This window comes from Eretmochelys imbricata, chromosome 6, assembly GCF_965152235.1.
Source record: "Eretmochelys imbricata isolate rEreImb1 chromosome 6, rEreImb1.hap1, whole genome shotgun sequence".
NCBI classification, from domain to species: Eukaryota; Metazoa; Chordata; order Testudines; family Cheloniidae; genus Eretmochelys; species Eretmochelys imbricata.
This window is the reverse complement of record NC_135577.1, coordinates 20,066,937-20,088,193: the sequence shown is the minus strand read 5'-3', so window position 1 is coordinate 20,088,193 and position 21,257 is coordinate 20,066,937.

Sequence of the window (21,257 nt, the reverse complement as noted above, 5' to 3'; positions counted from 1 at the left end):
AGACATTTCTGCCTGTGCTTCCTCCCGGTATCCCTCTTTCCCACTTACCTCAGGGCTTTGGTCTCCTTCCCCCGGTGAACCTAGTTTAAAGCCCTCCTCACTAGGTTAGCCAGCCTGCTGGCAAAGATGCTCTTCCCTCTCTTCCCTCTTCATGCTAAGGCCCCTCACCAAGTCACCTTGCTTTTTATACAGGAATCCTCCCATGGATATTTGCTTATTGCTGAACAGTACCTAAGTGGGAGGGTAACCATCATCCTGTGTGAAATTCATACAGGGGCCATCGCTCCTGCCTCTAAAGCCAAGATATAAGGAATAGAGGTTTCTTTATAGCGAAGGAGAAAAAGTAATAGTCCTGAGAAAAGCTAGGCCGGATCATTTTAGAGAATAGGAGAAGATGATAAGGAATGAAGCAGAAACACTGGATTTAACTGTCCCCTCACATAACTAGGTGTAACTTCCACTGAAGTCAATGTGGGTTGTATCTACTCAGACCATTGCTGAATTAGACCCTCATTACATAATGCTGAACCTGTTTGGTTACATTGTTTAGTGTTAAAGCATTGTCAGAATTATAACAAGGAGAGAAATTAAATAGCCTCTGGCCCATACGATAAAATGCAAAAGATAAGTACAGTCAGTCTCACTGAAGGACAATAGCTTCTTTGAAACAAACATTTGTCATTGTGGACTCCTTGGAAAGAGTGAAAAACATGACATTCGAAAACACAGGTGAAAGATATGTAGAACCTTGCTGGTAACATCGCCCTGAAATCCAATACCATTCACCCAAAGAACTGCAAAAAAGAACCATTGGATTTTAAGAAAATATGCAGATATCACACTTCCTGGAAAAAGACTTCATGTTCTTTACATAATTCCAAATAATAAAAGTACTACAAAAAAGTGGATCTACATTTTATCACAAGATACAGCAAAATACATTTAAGATATTTTCTCATTTAAAAGTACTGAAAGTTTAAGTTTGAACTCTGTTAACTTTTTCAGTTTGAATAAGGGTGATATTGTTTGATTAGAATTTTATAACAGCTGGATGGCCATTTTTTTTCGTGGTAAGGGAAGTAATTCTATCAATCTGAATTCATGTATCAAGGCTTTTCTTCTGATTTTTTTTAAACCTTTGAAATATCAAATACATCAAGTCTGGTCTTCTCGTTTTGTTGGAGGACTTCCTAGATGTCTCAGGTCATAATCAGCATGTTTTCCTATACCATCCATAAGTGGAAGGGAACAAACTTTCAAAGCATGTCATCTGGAAGAAAATGCTGCGGTTATTTATCATCTCTGCCAAATAACTATGCCAGCTGTTCCAAATCAGAGAGCACCAGGCAAGAGAGTCTGCTTTGTCACAACTCTGATCCTACTTCAGCTAGAACTGATAAACATGAAGTATTCCCTGAAAAGCTTTGCATTATATGGGCTCAGAAAAGTCATAGACGCAAACCTAACTTGACTTTCCCCACCTGACTAACACTACAGCCACTCCTGCCCTGGATTACTGGAGCTGCTGCCTCTCATAACTTGGCCATGTTGCATTTCCCAGTAACTCAATCAGACATGAGACAGATGCTAAACTGCTTGAAGTGAAACCCTTTGTAGTACAGCCTGGTCTGGGCCATCTCCCAGCATGACAGTGGGTGTTGCTGGAGGTGTTCCCCCTCAAAGATTGGCCATGAGTTGTTATCTCCAGTTAAGAGTATGCTGTGATGCTGCCTTTCATATCTGGGATATGGCCCATGTCCTGGCATGCAGTATGGCCTTAAGGAGTCCTGTGCTGCTAGAAGTGCCTTTCATTTCCCAATGAAGACATTTCAGATTTCTTTTCTATAGCTGCCATATTTCTCATTTCTAAAGATGTGGTGAACATGATCAGCAGAAATATGATGTGCCTGGCTCCATAGGACTCTTCCATCTGACCTTCGCAAGCTAATGAGATCTGAATGATCAGCAAAAGGTCTAAATTACTGCACTTAGCAGTAGGTGGTTTGAAACAACTTGTTGGTGTATTTCAACACATTTGGCGCTCCTAAAATTAATCACATCCAAACAAGCTTCCCCGGCCTTTCCAAGACTCCCTTGGCTGCTGTATGTGCAGTTAGGGTTGCTAACTTTCTGATTGCAGAAAACAGAACACCCTTGCCCCACCACCTACCCTGAAGACCTGCCCCTTCTCCCCAGCCCCACCCCCACTCACTCCATCCCCCCTTCCTCCATTGCTCGTTCACCCCCACCCTCGCTCACTCACTCATTTTCATTGGGCTGGGGCAGGGATTGGGGTGCTGGAGAGGGTGAGGGCTCTGGCTAGGGGTGTGGGCTCTGGGCAGGGATGTCCCTACCTATGGTGGTGCCCTACGCAGCCCGAGCACCTGCACCCCCCCTGCAGGGGGGCCGGCCCCTCCGCGGAGGGGCGGGGGGCGCTCTCAAAGGCTGCAGGGCCACAGGGGCATGTGCTGTGGGGGGCAGCAGCAGGGCAGGGAGGCCCAGGGCAGCACAAGGGATTAATGGGGGGCCTGGAGGCTTGGAGGAAGGGGTCATGCCCACCCCTACCCTCAGCAGTGGCTGTAGGGGGAAGCAGAACAATGCCGCTGGGAGCTGGCAGAGCGGAGTGGGCTGGAGCCGAGTCTCTCTGCTTCCCGCCGCTGGTGAGTGCAGGGGCGGGCCTGACCCTTTCTGCCGTCTCCAGTACCCCCGCTAATCCCGTGGGCCCATTGCTTGCGGAGAGGGTTTGGAGGAAGGGGTGGAATCAGGGCGGGGGTCAGGCGGAGCAGGGGCGGGAAGAGGTGAGGCAGGGCGGGAGCTTGGGGGAAGGGGTCGAATGGGGGCAGGGCAGGGGCCGAGCAGGGGGAATGGCTGGGGGATAGGCATGGCCACTGGAGCCAGCGCCGCATACGCAGCATGCAGCTACCTAGGGCACTATGAAATTTGGCACCTGAGGTAGAAGTAAAACTCGAACAGCTTAATGGGACTAAATCGGGGGGCCCAGATAATCTTCATCCAAGAATATTAAAGGAATTGGCACATGAAATTGCAAGCCCATTAGCAAGAATTTTTAATGAATCTGTAAACTCAGGGGTTGTACCATATGACTGGAGAATTGCTAACATAGTTCCTATTTTTAAGAAAGGAAAAAAAGCGATCCGGGTAACTACAGGCCTGTTAGTTTGACATCTGTAGTATGCAAGGTCTTGGAAAAAATTTTGAAGGAGAGAGTAGCTAAGGACATTGAGGTCAATGGTAAGTGGGACAAAATACAACATGGTTTTACAAAAGGCAGATCGTGCCAAACCAACCTGATCTCCTTCTTTGAGAAAGTAACAGAATTTTTAGACAGAAGAAACGCAGTGGATCTAATTTACCTAGATTTCAATAAGGCGTTTGATACAGTGCCACATGGGGAATTATTAGTTAAATTGGAAAAGGTGGGGATCAATATGAAAATTGAAAGGTGGATAAGGAATTGGTTAAAGGGGAGACTACAGCGGGTCATACTGAAAGGTGAACTGTCAGGCTGGAGGGAGGTTACCAGTGGAGTTCCTCAGGGATTGGTTTTGGGACCAATCTTATTTAATCTTTTTATTACTGACCTCTGCACAAAAAGTGGGAGTGTGCTAATAAAGTTTGCAGATGATACAAAGCTGGGAGGTATTGCCAATTTAGAGAAGGACCGGGATATCATACAGGAGGATCTGGATGACCTTGTAAACTGGAGTAATAGTAATAGGATGAAATTTAATAGTGAGAAGTGTAAGGTCATGCATTTAGGAATTAATAACAAGAATTTTAGTTATAAGTTGGGGACACATCAATTAGAAGGAATGGAGAAGGAGAAGGACCTTGGAGTATTGGTTGACCATAGGATGACTCTGAGCCGCCAATGTGATATGGCTGTGAAAAAAGCTAATGCAGTCTTGGGATGTATCAGGTGACGTATTTCCAGTAGAGATAAGGAGGTGTTAGTACCATTATACAAGGCACTGGTGAGACCTCATCTGGAATACTGTGTGCAGTTCTGGTCTCCCATGTTTAAGAAGGATGAATTCAAACTGGAACAGGTACAGAGAAGGCTACTAGGATGATCCAAGGAATGGAAAACCTGTCTTATGAAAGGAGACTCAAGGAGCTTGGCTTGTTTAGCCTAACCAAAAGAAGGCTGAGGGGAGATACGATTGCTCTCTATAAATATATCAGCCGGATAAATACCAGGGAGGGAGAGGAATTATTTAAGCTCAGTACCAATGTGGACACAAGAACAAATGGATATAAACTGGCCATTGGGAAGTTTAGACTTGAAATTAGACGAAGGTTTCTAACCATCAGAGGAGTGAAGTTCTGGAAAAGACTTCCAAGGGAAGCAGTGGGGGCAAAAGACATATCTGGCTTCAAGACTAAGCTTGATAAGTTTATGGAGGGGATGGTATGATGGGATAGCCTAATTTTGGCAATTAATTGATCTTTGACTATTCATGGTAAATAGGCCCAATGGCCTGTGATGGGATGTTAGATGGGATGGGATCTGAGTTACTACAGAGAATTCTTTCCTGGGTATCTGGCTGGTGAATCTTGCCCACATGCTCAGGGTTCAGCTGATCACCATATTTGGGGTTGGGAAGGAATTTTCCTCCAGGGCAGATTGGAAGAGGCCCTGGGGGTTTTTCACCTTCCTCTGTAGCATGCGGCACGGGTCACTTGCTGGAGGATTCTCTGCACTTTGAAGTCTTTAAACCATGATTTGAGGACTTCAATAGCTCTGACATAGGTGAGAGGTTTTTTGCAGGAATGGGTGGGTGAGATTCTGTGGCCTGCGTTGTGCCGGAGGTCAGACTAGACAATCATAATGGTCCCTTCTGACCTTAATATCTATGAGTCTATCAGTATGCCTAAGGACTGCCCTGGCTCTGGGCTGCGGCCGGGGATAAGGGGTTCAGAGTGTGGGAGTGGGCTCCAGGCTGGGGCAGGGAGCTGGGGTATGGGAGGGGGTGTGTGCTCTGGGCTGGGGCCAAGGATGAGAGGTTTGGGGTCCGGGAGGGGTCTCCAAGCTGGGGCAAGGGGGTGGGACACGGGGGGGGGTTCGGGGTGTGGGATCCAGGCTGCGCTTACCTCAGGCAGCTCCCGGGAAGCAGCCGGCATGTACCTCTGGCTCGTAGTCTGCAGGTGCCGCCTCCGCAGCTCCCATTGGCCGCGGTTCCTGGCTGATGGGAGCTGTGGAGCCAGCGCTTGGGGCGGTGCCTGCACCATGGGCAGGGGCAGCATGTGGAGCTCTTCTGGCTGCCCCTGTGCCTAGGAGCTAGAGAGACATGCCGGCACTTCCAGGAGCCGCGCAGAGCCAGCCACTGCGGCCAACTGGACTTTTAGCTGACGGGAGCCACCAGGGTCCCTTTTTGACCAGGCATTCCGATCGAAAACCAGACACCTGGCAACCCTATGTGCAGTATGGCTTCCCTGTTCTAAATTTTCTTACACTGTTTCTGTATCTGGAAGACCTCCATTATATTTACTTGTGTTTACTCTGGACAAAATAGCATTTAGGCCATGTCCACACTGGTAAGCTTACAGAGGCACAGGTGTACCGATGCAGCTGTGCTGCTGTAAGGTTGCTCGTGTAGCTGCTCTATGCCGGCAGCAGAGAGCTCTCATCGACATAATAAAACCACCTCCACGAGTGGTGGTCCACACCAGCACTTCTGTCTGTGTAACTTATGTCCCTTGGTGGGGTGTTTTTTCAGACCCCTTAGCGACATAAGTTATACCAACAAAAGTGGTAGTGTAGACATGGCCTGAGACACTGGTAAAAACTGTCAGCATGCATCTTATCTGGAAATCTGAACATTCCAGGTAGGAACCACATAAAATTAGCCATTGATGTGTTTCCTTAAGTTAACCTCATTGCTCAGTTTTTCAGAAGTCAAGCATGAACAAACACTCCACTTTGAGTAACCTGAGATTGAATTACATGAGACTTTATGGCATCTAGAGAATTACATTGTTAGGTTCAATGTCAGTTTTATGAACAGATGTTTTTCCAGTTTGCTAGCTGGCCAAAATAGCAGTGTGATTTCCTTATAAACAGAACTAAGAGCATTTTGTTCTTCTTCACATTTCTTTCTCTTCTATGTTGCAACAGAGGATTCCAGTTCATAGTTAGGATGTTACCATTGGCAACTCTGTGTCCCATAGCAACTTTCCCACCAATAATACGCTGGGGAAATGGATTGATAATAACTGAACTGAACTGGAACACTTGTTCAAGAATGTGGGACAGAGGCATTGAAATTGTTCTGTTTAAATCGTTCTGTATAGGTTGTTAGGCTACTTGTGTTAATGCCTTTTCATATACATATACAAAATGGCCACACATGTCTTTGTGTACAGTGACAGGGGCAGAACCGTGACATCAGGAAAGTTCTAAACACAAGATTTTGGGTCAAAAGGAGCATTTGATTTATTCACAAAACAGCAAACTGTGCATACTACTAACTACAAGAACTACTCAAAAGTGACTTATAGCAGCCAAGATCTACGCATACCAGCAACAAAGGCCAGAGGCTTGTTCGGAGTGGCTCTTGTGCCATACTCTGGTCTGCAATACTGGAGAAAGCAGAAAGCCCTGTATTTATAGATCCCAGGCCCCCTTCTCTCCCAGGTCTCTTCAACCCAGAATGGTAATGAGTCAGCCATTTTAGCCACTGTCATTCGTATTTATAAGAGTGTAACCAAATCTACCACCTTACCAATACTTGGCAGAGGGGAGGAGTTCTACTTGACTTGACACCTCCCTAAAACCTTAAATATATGGTAGAATAAGGAGATTATGCTGACTCGCCCAAAACTTAGAAGGGTAGAATTTGTCTCTTAACTCCTGCTTCTTTCACCTGATAAAAGGAGCACCACTGCTAATCTGGTCTGTTATACAGTCAACCTTTCCTGATGACTGCCAGATCTAGCAGGGAAACTTGTTAGTCAGTTTTTGATGTGCATCCCTGAGTGCAGTAGGGAGAGGGAAACAGGAGCCAGCTCTTAGTGTGCCATAATTCTCTCCACTTCTTAAAGTTTGTTTTAGAAATCTATTTGTTTAGATTTTCTTTTAATGACTTATTTTTCTGAAGTGGGCAATCCATTTAGGTTATCGTGGACATGAATTACAAAGATCACTCAGAGCATGTGACTGGTATTATTTGTAGTTTATAAATCTAAATAAAATAAATACACCTCTCCAGTGTTCCAAGTGCTTAGGCATATTAAGTTTAGAATGCATAAAAACCTCTGATTGATCAAATGGCTACAATTAACCACCCTTCCAATCTCCTCATCCCAATACCTCCTCATCACTCTATCCATCCTCTGAAAGAAAGCTTTCAAACCATGTGACAAAGCCTAACAAATTTAAGTTCTGCTGAACCAGCAGGGGAGTTAATTCTAGAGTTCATAGATAAGGCCAGAATGGACCATTGTGATCATCTAGTCTGACCTCCTGTATAACACAGGCCATAGGACTTCCATGAATCAAGAGCCAGATCTTCTGCTGGTATAAAGCCACATAACTCCATTGATTTCAATGGAACTATGCCAGTTTACAACAGCTGAGGATCTGACCCAAGGATTCTTCACTGTGAACATCCTACTCCCAGTACCCGGGTATTTACCTTTGAGAGTTGCTAGCTTGAGCACCCCACCTGATCTCATCTGTTGTATAATTACCTGGAGAGAACGGCCAGTCACATGGTATTGATTACTGTTTGTGTTCTAACACCTCAGACTTGCCAAGACATCTATTGTAAGCACATGCAGGCTCTGGAGCACAGGTACAATATGTTCCCTGCAAACAAGTCCACAAAGGAAGTTGGCAGACACATCTGGCAGTAGGGGGCAGTGATTAAAGATGCAGATAAGTGCTTAGTGGGATTTTCAAAAGTGCCTGAGCAATTTTGGCACCTGAGTCCCATTGAAATGAAATGTTATCTGCATAATGGAGACACTACTGCCCCCATTGACTCCCTGTCTCCCCTACTTGCCTCCCATACGCATTGCCCTTCCTGTTCAGAGACAATAGAACATTGTGACTTCCCTACATGAAAAAGTTTTTGTACAAGACAAGAACATCCAGCACTACATGAATCTTTCCATACAGAAAAGAGGAAAGCCAGCCCAAAGCCACTCTATTTCTACCAGAGCCTGCAGGCATATCAACATCATCTTTTGGCAGTGGCATCAAAAGCACCCTATAGATCTAAGACAATCAGCATGATCATTTGATCTTTTCCCTTGTCAGCAAGAAATCACGGACTGAGGTGATTGCAGTTCCTGTTCCATTCCAAGGCCTAAAGCTAGATTGTAGGTGGTTAAGGAAATCTAAAGAGTCCAAATTTTCATAGCTTGTATTTCTCTCCTTAATTGCTTTGTTTCTCAGCTGTTTATTCTTTCCTAGTGCCATCTCCAATGCCCCTGCTGTTCATAGTCATCCACTCAGGTAGCACCTTTAGCAGCACAGGGCCCCTAATGTCACACTGGATGCTGGGATATGAGCCATGTCCTGAGTGTGAAGGACAGCACCTTCCACAGCACAGCATGTGCCTAAGGTCATTTAGCAGAATGGAGGATGACCAGACTTGAAGAGGAAGGTCTGCAGCTGAAGGCTTTCTAAGGTAAGGGAACAAATAAAAACTACAGTCCTGCCCCTGCATATTAGCAACAGCTACAGCTAAGCTTGGAAGAATTAGATTTTTAAATCAAAAAGAAAAGGAGTACTTGTGGCACCTTAGAGACTAACCAATTTATTTGAGCATAAGCTTTCGTGAGCTACGGCTCACTTCATTGGATGCATACTGTGGAAAGTGTAGAAGATCTTTTTATATACACACAAAGCATGAAAAAATACCTCCTCCCACCCCACTCTCCTTCTGGTAATAGCTTATCTAAAGTGATCACTCTCCTTTCAATGTGTATGATAATCAAGTTGGGCCATTTCCAGCACAAATCCAGGTTTTCTCACCCCCCCGCCCCCACACACACACAAACCCACTCTCCTGCTGGTAAACCCTGGATTTGTGCTGGAAATGGCCCACCTTGATTATCATACACATTGTAAGGAGAGTGGTCACTTTAGATAAGCTATTACCAGCAGGAGAGTGGGGTGGGAGGAGGTATTTTTTCATGCTTTGTGTGTATATAAAAAGATCTTCTACACTTTCCACAGTATGCATCCGATGAAGTGAGCTGTAGCTCACGAAAGCTTATGCTCAAATAAATTGGTTAGTCTCTAAGGTGCCACAAGTACTCCTTTTCTTTTTACGAATACAGACTAACACGGCTGTTACTCTGAAACCATTTTTAAATCAGTTAATGTTGGTGAATGTCTATTTCACCGCACACACATATCCCAGTGAAAAAAATATTTCCATCTATAATAGAAATGTACTGTGATGTTGCACTCTATATGATTTTATGAAAATATGCTAATGAGTGTGAATATAATATAACTGGAATATGTTTCATGCAAAAGGTCTCTTGTAAGGTATCATTACAAAGCTTATAATCTACTGAGTGCGGTCATCCTATTTGTATGTATGTATCATTCTTGTGTCTGAAACTAGAAATGAAATATAACTCTGAGGACCTATTGTAGTTATGCAAAGTGTGGGCCATTAATGGTGGTTTGGAATCTTGATGGCTCCCATCAACGAGGACAATCGACTGTGGATTGCTCTGTTTGCAGGCAGGCCTTCCTGTGAGTCAGGCTGGGAGGAATGAAGGCTTGAGGTCTCACAGGACATGTGACCATGTCACCTGGTACTGAAATCCATCTTTAACCTGGTGCTTTTCCATTTAGAAGGGGTGCGGGTGGGAACCCAGAAAGGGACAAAGGATTCCCGCCTTGTGCAAAAGATATATAAGGCAATGGAACAGAACAAAGGAGGCTGCAATCATGAGAAATACCCTAGCTACCACCTGAACTGGAACAAGGACTGTACCAGGGGAAAGGATTGTGCCCAGACTAGGAAGGAGTCCAGTCTGTGATAGAAGCTTATTGGAACATCTCTGAGGGTGAGATTTCATCTGTAATCACTTTCTTCCTGTATTAGGCATAGACTTGCGTGTTTTATTTTATTTTGTTTGGTAATTCACTTTGTTCTGTCTGTTACTACTTGGAACCACTTAAATCCTACTTTTTGTATTTAATAAAATCACTTTTTACTTATTAATTAACCTAGAGTATGTATTAATACCTGGGGGGGGGGCAAACAGCTGTGCATATCTCTCTTTCAGTGTTACAAAGGGTGAACAATATATGAGTTTATCCTGCATAAGCTTTATACAGGGTAAAACAGATTAATTTGGGGTTTGGTTCCCACTGAGAGCTGGGCATCTGAGTGTTAGAGACAGGAACACTTCTTAAGCTGTTTTCAGTTAAGCCTGCAACTGCTGGGGGATGTGGTTCAGACCTGGGGCTGTGTTTGCAGCAGGTAAGCGTGTCTGCCTCAACCCAGGCAGGGCACTGAAGTCGTAAGTTGGCAGGGAAAACAGACTCAGAGGTAGCAAAGCACATCAGATGACAGGCCGAAGGGGGTTTCTGTGATCCAACCCATCACATGTACAGATAGGCAAAGAAAGAGACATGCTACTTGAGAATTTTAGCATTGATTTAAGGATATTTATTTTGTATATTTTGACATGTGATGTTGACAATTTATATTTGAATGGATACAAAGCTTTAACTTTTTGAATCTCAGCATCTGGCATTATATAATTATTCTGAACCCCTTCCATTGTCTGACCCCCCCACCATATTTCCCACCACTGCAAAAATTTTAATTGATAAAAATAAAATTTAAAAATGTTTAAAAATAAAAATCCATTACAATGATATGAAATAAAAATCAAGTTCTGCCAAGCCTTGATGTTGCAACCAATCTATTACAAGCTTTATTCTTGGTACCCGTCTAAGATTTGGGGGAAATAAACCCTTTTAGCTTGAAAATGTGCATGACCATTGTTAGGAAAGAGTAGAATTTTAATGCATTCTTGGAAACTTTTGGGGCAATACAGCTATGTATAATGTCCACATGTGAAACATTTTGCTAATAATCCACCATTCTGGGGCTGTCACTCAAAAGCCTAATATTTATGCACATAATACTGATAACAGTTTTCTTTAATACTTAATGCATAGTATCAGTGTCAAAATTTATTATACTGCAGTTGCTTTGCCAATAGATGCATAAGATACTGATGTATATGTCTCGGCTTGCTTGCTTGCTGACTCTGGGCTAGGTTGCCTTGCAATAAGGTGAGGTAGTGCCAGGTTTCTAGCAGGACTCTTTGAAGTGAAAGTGGTGCCGTTTTTGATCCATTTAGGCCAGTGATTATTATTAGAGGCAAAGGAGTCACTCTTCTAGCTGTCTATGGGGCCCAGCTGTTTCTCAGCTTTAAAAGGCATGCAGGCTCCAAGTAGCTGATGAGACAAAGGCAGCTGGGAGACTAAGGGAGTTTGCCAGCAAAGGAAGGCGGGGTTGTGTGTTGTTTTTTTCCTTTCTTTAACTTGTAAGTGCTCTATAAGGAAGACCCTGCAATGGGGAGTAAATACAGCATGTCTCCATCACCACTGCTAGCTCTTCCTCTGCCTGCACCCATAGACCCTTGCCAGAGAGGCATCCTGACCCTATAGGCTTCCACCCAGGTCCGGGTCTTTACTTGCTGGGAACATGGCCTGCATGTCACAGCTGATGAAAGAAAGGCAGGTGGAACCACCTGGGGTGAGAGGTGTCTGTTGTGGGAGTCCCTCAGGAAGCAGGTAAGAGAGCTGCAGGAGGAGGTGGCTTATCTGCGTAGCATCTGGCTGTGTGAGGACTTAATCAATAGGACACATGTAGAAACATCTGGAACAGAGGATGCTAACCTACTACAGTGGCATCATAGAGGAAGGAGAACCTGCTCTATAGGAAGGAGTCTGGCTGCTGGCCATCTCTGGCAGTAGACAGTGCTCCACCCAGGGCCCTGTCCACCAAGGTGAAGAACCAGTATGCTGTACTGGCAACAGGAGGTGAGAAGCAGACCCTAATGGCAAAGGAAGAGGAGATGACCCGTGCCTTCAAGGCTGGGAGGTTCACAGCTACTGCACTCAAGAAAAAGGTGTAGGATGCTGGTGCTCGGGGACTCCCTTCTAGAGGAATCCATCTGCCAAGATGTCCTGGGAGGTGTGCTCCCAGCCTGGAGCCTGCATCAGAGATGTTACATAAAGGTTGCAAAGGCTCATCTGTCTCTCTGATCACTATCCCATACTGCTCATTCATGTGGACGCTAATGATACTGCTCGGCATGACCTGAGTACATGGAAGTAGAAATGAAGGTACTGGGGGCATAGTCTGTGTTCTCGTTCACCCTTCCAGTTCAGGGCCCAGGCCCAGGCAGTGACACATGCATCATGGAGATGACTGCATGGCTGAGCAGATGGATCACTTTAGCTTCCTTGACCACAGTATGATGTTCCAGGAAGGTGGTCCACTGGGAAGGGATGGGGTCCACCTGACTAAGAAGGACAAGATTATCTTCACACATCAACTTCCCAACATAGTGAGGAGGGTTTTAAACTAGATTCAAAGGGGGCAGGTGATAAAAACCCACAGGTAAGTATAAAGAAAGGTGACCTTAACAGAGGTCTAGATGTTAGGGGGGGAAACACATGAAGACCAGAAGGAGGGGAGAAGCAGACCAGTTGAAAGTCTATGGGTAAAGATAAAAGTGGGGGGAGAAAGGTTGGCATCATGTAAGGTCTATAGGTCCTTGTCTAAGATCACCAGATCAGGAAGAGGAGGTGGATGAGGCATTTCTAGAACAAGTAACAGAAATATCCAAAACACAAGACCTGTTAATAATGGGGAACTTTAACAACCTAGACATATGTAAAAAAAAAAATGGCAAAACTCAAAATTTCCATTACATTTTTGGCATGTATGGGGGACAACATTTTGTTTCAGAAGGTGGAGGAAGTAACCAGGGCGGGCAGCCATTTTAGATCTGATTCTGACCAACAGGGAAGAATTTGTTGAGAATCTGAAGGTGGAAGGCAGCCTGGGTGAAAGTGATCACAAAATGATGATTTAATGATTTTAAGGAAAGAAAGGAGTGAGAGCAGCAGAATAAGGACAATGGACTTCAAAAAAAGCAGACTAACAAGGTCAGAAGACTGGTAGGTAAGATCCCATGGGAAGAAAGCATATGAGAAAAGGAGTTCAGGAGAACAGGCGGTTTCTCAAGGAGACAACATTAAAGGCACAACTTCAAACTATCCTGTTGTGAAGGAAAGATAGGAAGAATAGTAAGAGGCCAATATGGCTCCAGTAGGAACTCTTTAATGACCTGAAAATCAAGACGGAATCTCACGTAAAGTGGAAACATGGATGAATTGCTAAGTAGTAGTAAAGAATAGCACAAGCATGTCGAGATAAAAATCAGAAATTCTAACGTACAACAAGAGTTATACTTAGCAAGGGCTGTAAAAGGCAATAAGAAGAGGTTCTATGAATACATTAGGAGCAAGAGAAATACAAAGGAAAGTGCAGGTCCTCTACTTAGCTGGGAAGGAGAGCTAATAACTGATTACATCAAGAAGGATAAGGTTTTGCTTCAGTCTTCACTAAGGAAGTTAATGGTAACCAGTTACTCAACACAACTAATTATCAACAACAAGGGGAAGGAACGCAAGCCAAAAATGGAGAAAAAATAGATTAAAAATATTTACATAAGTTAAATGTATTCTAGTCAGCAGAACCAAATGAAATTCATCCTAGGGTACTTAAGGAATCAGTTGAAGCAATCTTGGAACCATTAGCAATTATCTTCAAGAACTCATGGCAAACAAGTGAGGTCCCAAAGGTCTGGAGAAGGGCAAATATAATACAAAGGGAACAAAGAGGATGCAGGAAATTATAGAAGTTTGCTAACTTTGATTACTGGAACAAATTATTAAACCGTCAAGCGTAAGCACCTAGAGGATAACAGGTTATAAGAAATAGCCAATCTGGATTTGCCAAGAACAAATCATGTCAAACCAACTCTAATTTCCTTCTTTGACAGAGTGACTGGCCTAGTGGATGGGGGGAAGCAGTGGATGTGATTATTTGATTTTTAGTAAGGCTTTAGCACAGTCTTATATGACATTCTCATAAGCACACTAGGCAAATGTGGTCTAGATGAGGTGGGTACACAAAAGATTGAACGACTATACTCAAAGAGTAGTTATCAATGGTTTGTTGTCAAACTGGGAGGCTGTATCTAGTGGGGTTCTACAGGGGTCAGTCTTGGGTCCAGTACTAGTCAATATTTTCATTAATGACTTGGAGTGGAGAGTATGCTTATAAAATTTGCAGTGATATCAAGCTGGGAGGGGTTGGAAGCACTTTCAAAATGATCTCAACAAATTGGAGAATTGGTCTGAAATTACCAAAAGGAAATTTCAAGAAGGTCAAATGCAAAGTATTATTCTTAGGAAGGAAACAAATCAAATGCACAGCTACAAAACAGGGAATAATTGGCTAGATGGTAGGACTGCTGAAAAGGATCCGGGGATTATAGTGGATCTCAAATTGAATATGGGTCAACAATGTGATGCAGTTGTGAAAAAGGCTAATATTCTGGGGTACATTGACAAGAGTGTCATATGTAAGACATGGGAGGTAATTGTCCCGCTCTACTTAGCACTGATGAGACCTCAGCTAGAGTACTATGTCCAGTTCTGAGTGCCTCACTTGAAGAAATATGTGAACAAATTAGAGAGAGTCCAGAGAAAAGCAACAAAATGACAAAAGGTTTAGAAAACCTGACCTATGAGGAATGGCTTAAAAAAAAAAAAGCTGGGTATGGTTAGTCTTGAGAAAAGATGACTGAGCAGGGACATGATACTCTTCAAATATGATAAGGGCTGTTATAGAGAGGACTGTGATCAGTTGTTCTCTGTGTCCACTGAAGTTAGGACAAGAAGTAATGGGCTTAATCTGCAGCAAGGGAGATTTACCTTAGATATTAGGAACTTTCTAATTTATAAGGGTAATTAAGCTCTGGAATAGGCTTCCAAGGGATGTTGTGGAATCCCCGTTTTTGGAGGTTTTTTAAAGAACATATTGGACAAACACCTGGCAGGGATGATCTAGGTTTACATGGTCCTGCCTCAGTGCAGGGATTGATGACTTCTTGAGGTCCCTTCCAGCCCTACATGTCTATGATTCTATGTCATCGCCATCTAGTGGATAGATTCAGAATGTTGAACTGTGTGCCATGTACCAAGAGCTGAGCGGATAGTGCAAATTATTTGTGAATATTTCTTTGAGTTCTAAAACAAGTTTATTAGTATTATTTATTATTTGCCTTACAGTAGTTCTCAGATGATAGTGCTCAGAGGCCCCAGTCAGCAACCAGCCTGCACTGTACTCGGTGCTGTATAAATATGCTAGTCCCTGCCCCCAAAGAATTTACAATCTAAATAATTCAACCGTGTTCACAACCCTTTTTTGCTTGCTTTCAATGTGCATTCAATGGTTTGAACTTTACTAACATGAACACTTGCAAAAACTAGGTTTTAAGCTTGAAATTTCACTGACAGCAAATTTCAGTGTGCAGCCTTGTCTTACCATAGAACAGATGCTGCTATGCTATTTTTCCAGGGGTGGAATCTTCACACACTTGCAGGATGGCAGGAAACACTAGAATCCTCATTTCAAGGGACAAGTGGCATTATAACCCCTTTGTCTTGTTTTTGACTGTCTCTTTCAACCCACTGTCTTTAGAGTTTCTAAAAGAAAGTTCAGGGGCTCATGGGAAAATCTTGGAATTTGACTTACTTAAGTCCTGTGATAAACATACTTCCAGTCATGCAAGACAAGGGTGATTCAGAATTTAACTAACATGCTTTATAGTAGACAGGAGAGGAGAGGCCAGTAGCTCCTGTAGAAAATTAGAATCTTAAAGTGCCTGTGATGTGGTTCTCAATAAAAAGGATATTGCTGAGCTAATTATTGTTGGTTTTCACTGTAGACCAGAACTCATTGCCATTTCTTTAATTAAACAAACTTATTTTTCACACACACAATAATAAAAGGCAAAAATGGAAGCAGCATGGTCTAATTGATAGAGCACGGGGACTTGGGAGACCTGGATTCTACTTTGGGATCTGCCACTGATCAACTGTATGACCTTAGGCAAATCACCTCACCACTGTGCCTCTGTTTCTCCTCCCACCCTTTGTCTGCCTTGTCTATTTAAAAGGTAAGCTCACTGGGGCCAGGAACTGACTTACTATGTGTTTCTACACCATCAAAGACAAGAGGACTTCATTGGCTATTTGGGCCTGTCGCTGCTACTGTAAAACTAATAACAACAATAATTAATAATAATTGTTCGTAATGGGTATCCATGCTGTCTGACCCATTTAATTAATGGTGCCTGAGCCAAAACCCATTGAAATCAGTGGGAGTCTTTCCACTGACTTTAATGGGCTTCAGTTCAGGCCCAGGGTAAGCAGAGCCTGTGGAAAAGCATGCTGTGGCAGTTTTACTACTTTTTTGGGTGGGTGGGGTGGTAAATCTTTCCCCAATTTCACACTGAATTTGCTATAGTAGGCAGCATGAGATTTGTACTGAATATAATTAGATTCCTCTGTGGGAATGGATTGAAAGATTTCCCCATTAGTTTTCTTCTAACCTGGTCCTGATTCCTTGATTACTAGAGCTTTACAGCTAAGGTACTTATTTGCTTACAGCCCCAATCCTGCAAATTACTGTGTGTGGCCAGATCTCTGTGCTCACATAAATTTCCACTGACGTCAATGACACTCTGTAGCCTCAGATTGGTACCAGGATCTGCCTGCATGAAACAAGCTGCAGGATTGGGGCCTCATTTATTCCTTATGAATTTTTAACCTTAACCCCCCCCCCGAAAAAAAACAACCCCAAACAAACAAAAAGGTTTTGGTTTAATAATTGCCTTTGAATTCACTGATGAATTTTGTTTTGCATTTCCCTTTTTGCTTCAGATACTGACTGCAACATCAATAGCAAATTCTGAACATTAACAAATACATGTTCTTGAACATAAAAAATGTTCAGCAATATTTTAAAAGCTGAAAAATCACAAGATTCATAATTTATTTTTCATGTTCCAGTTAAGTCTATTCTATTTTGTTCTATTCAGAGTCTTATGCACATCACCATAGTATCTGAGTATCTGCCAGAAGTGCAGTAGGCAATTTGACTAGCACCTGTCACATCTAGTTCTTTCTTTCTTTCCTTCCTTCCTTCCTCAGAAGGAAATTGTAGGGGGATATTTTTTAATATGTATAATTTAGCATCTTTATATGTACACCATTTTATGTATTTATATTAGAAAAACAAGACTGAGAAAGTATGTTTGCACTTGGAGAAGAGAGTGGTGTGGTTTGCAGTAATCTTGACCAAAATGTATCAATATAGAGTATTTTGAGTCTAAAGGCAAGCACCTAAAAAAAAATATTATTTTTCAGATTTTTAGCAGAAATTGAAGTATTTAATTCTGTTTAACTGGCTCAGTGAGGATTTACAGATGCTGAGAGGTTTATTATTCTGGTTTGTGTGTTTATTAAGACCTTGGCTAGTCAAAATATTTGCTACAACCAAAAGAAAATAAAAACTGAACTACAGACTTCAGCCCCTTTCAAGATGTGCAATGAAAACTGAGCCAGTTTACAAATGATTATTAAGCAGTTGGTGGACTTTTTACAAATGTTATATGTTGTCAGTGGACTTTGTCCATAAGCACACTGTGGCTGAACAGACAGTGTCAAATTCACCCCCTGTGTTATTCCACTGACTTCTGTGGTTTTTCACCAAGGACAAATTTTGCCCAGAATGTCTAAAAAGCATGTGGTTAATAAAGATCCAAAAACAGATAAGGAAAGGTGAATGCAACCACAAATGATAACAAAATTTGTAAAAGCATTTTCTGATACTGAAAGAAGATAGTTTATAATGATTTTGTAGAATGTTTAGTGCAAACAAATGAGCTTTAGAGAAAAAGTTTTCACAAGTGATTTTTGTTTTTTAAATAAAAAGTTTCTGACAAGGGGGTAGTCTTCCAAAGCCATGTGATCTGCATTCTTGTTTCCTTCTACTTTTATTGCTGATACAAATTGCTCTCAAGGCTTATGTTAGTGGAGATAATGGCTTTAGGGACTGCACAAATGCCCTGCTTAGCAATTAGGATAATATCACACATCATGCATGCGTTTTTTTAAATTTAATGAAACACCAAGGGAAAAATTGGCTAACTTTAGACTGTCATCAGCATATGGAATTATTAAAGCATGTAGTGCCAACAAATCTGAACATTGCCTTGAATGAAAAACATCTTATTCTAGGAACGTTAAGAAATTGAATCAGTCAGTCAGTGGGCTCAAATGGCACCTATATACAGATAATACTTCTGAGAAAGATTTAAAATGTATAAGTCATAGGAAAATGCAATATTCCCATTTCACAAAGTTGTCTAAGATTATAATTAATTATATTTGGCTCTGAATGAATTCCATAGCTAGGTCTGGTAAGGAATGGTGTCCCTAGCTTCTGTTTGTCAGCGGGTTGAGATGGATGGCAGTAGAGATCACTTGATCATTACCTGTTAGGTTCACTCCCTCTGGGGCACCTGGCATTGGCCACTGTTGGCAGACAGGATACTGGGCTGGATGGACCTTTGGTCTGACCCAGTATGGCCAATCTTATATTCTTATGTCTGGAGCAATGTTTCTCCTAGTATGATTTAAAAGAGGAAGTCATTCTTCTGTGTGATCAGTGCCTGATATTTATGGGAAAATGTTAGGCTCTTCACAGTGATCGATTTTAAGTGGACTTCTTAGGAAATTGAAACTAAATTGCTTTAAATCATGAGTCCTATATAGCCTGAAAAGGTAAAATTTTGACAGTTACAAGCATCTGAAAGTGACCCTGAAGAAAGTAAACCTATGCAACCTATTAGACGTTACTCAACTTAAAAAGAAAAGAGTTGTCACTTTGGATGGGCTATCACCAGCAGGAGAGTGAATTTGTGTGGGGGGGTGGAGGGTGAGAAAACCTGGATTTGTGCTGGAAATGGCCTAACCTGACGATTACTTTAGATAAGCTATTACCAGCAGGACAGTGGGGTGGGAGGAGGTATTGTTTCATATTCTCTGTGTATATATAAAGTCTGCTGCAGTTTCCACGGTATGTATCTGATGAAGTGAGCTGTAGCTCACGAAAGCTCATGCTCAAATAAACTGGTTAGTCTCTAAGGTGCCACAAGTACTCCTTTTCTTTTTGCGAATACAGACTAACACGGCTGTTACTCTGAAACTTGACCCATGATGTTATAAAAGTAACCTAAAATAGGCTGCTACATCCATATTTAGGCTCCTAAATAAGTGATCTTCTTTTCAAAATTGCTGACCTTAATGGGAATTGAAGGGCATAAAGCACCAGGCCACCTGTCGAGGTTCCCTCCCCACTCTGAACTCTAGAGTACAGATGTGGGGACCCACATGAAAGACCCCTGAAGCTTATTTCTACCAGCTTAGGTTAAAAACTTCTCCAAGGCACAAATCCTTCCTTGTCCTTGGATGGGTACTGCTGCCACCACCAAGTGAGTTAAACAAAGATTCAGGAAAAGGACCACTTGGAGTTCCTATTTCCCTAAAATATCCCCCCAAGCCCCTTCACCCCCTTTCCTGGAGAGGCTTGAGAATAATCTACCAACCAAATAGGTAAACCAGATTCTTAAAAAACTGAACTTTATTATAAAGGAAAAAAAGTAAAAGAAGCACCTCTGTAAAATCAGGATGGAAGGTAACTTTACAGGGTAATCAGATTCAAAACACAGAAGATTTCCCTCTGGGTAAAGCTTTAAAGTTACAAAAAAAAAAAAAAAACAGGGACAAACCTCCCTCTAAACATAGGGAAAATTTACAAGCTAAAGACAAAAGATAATCTAACGTGCCTTGCCTTATTTACTTACTCTTTTTGCAATATTGAGACTCATTTTAGGAGGAGTTTTCTGACCCGATGCTTCTCTGCTTCCCCAGAGAATATACAACAAAGAGCACAAACAAAGCCTTCCCCCCAGATTTGAAAGTATCTTCTTTCCCCATTGGTCCTTTTGGTCAGGTGCCAAGCAGGTTGTTTGAGCTTCTTAACCCCTTACAGGTAAGGAGGAATTCTAGGCTACCCTTAGCTGTATGTTTATGACACCACCTATATAGGAACCTAAATGTGAATGTAGGAGCCTAACATTAGGCTATTTTTGAAAAAAAATTGGCCATAGGTGTTAAATTGAACAGACATGTTAGCCAGTGTGTTCAGTACCTTGCTGAAGAGTCATTTCCAATATGATAAAATCCTTTGTTACTGCAGAAGTTTGAAATCAAATAGGCCCTGCTGCCCTCATGTGGCTAATGCTAACAAAAAGAGAATTGAAAGAGAGAGAAAATCTCATGTTTCAATCAATCTCTAACTATTTAGGGATTAGGCCTTCAAGGGGTCAGATTACCCACATCTGCCTACTGTGCGGGTTTTTGCCACTACCTCTGAAGCATTTGCTACTGGTCCCTGTCAGAGACAAGATACTTGACTAGATGGTCTAGGATCTGACCCTATACGGCAATTTGTATGTTCCTATAACATGAGAAAGTGCTGTCATACAGGAGAATTTAGCCCTACAATCTAGAAACCTGACTCTCTACTAGCTCACACTTTGTATGGTCATTTTACATCTGTGCAAAATGAATATAAAATGTAGCCAAAGTAGGACTCTCCATTCACTTGTAAACACACACACACTTATTTCCTTTCTCCCTTTAGTCTAGGCATCAAGACTTGGAGTGTGTGTGTGTGTGTATTTCTATTGATATAGATATAGGGAGCCCTTCTGTCTGTTCCTTTTCATAAAGTTCTTTTGCTAAATCTGGTCTAAATGAATCACATCTAATTCATGACGGGCATTTAATAACTGGAGGTTGAGAGTGGTAGGGACAGCGCTGCCAACTCATATGATTTTATTGTGAATCTGACAGTATTTATCCTAAAGCCCCAGATCCTGCAGTCATGTCAGTGCAGGCAAAGCTCAGTTTTCATGTTAAAATAAAAGTAACTTCTTGACCTCACATTTGCAGAGAAAAAGCCTGAAAATGCAAACCCTAAAGGCTCAAAAGACAGAAGGAAAATAAGACCCCCACATTTATTATGTTAAAAAAA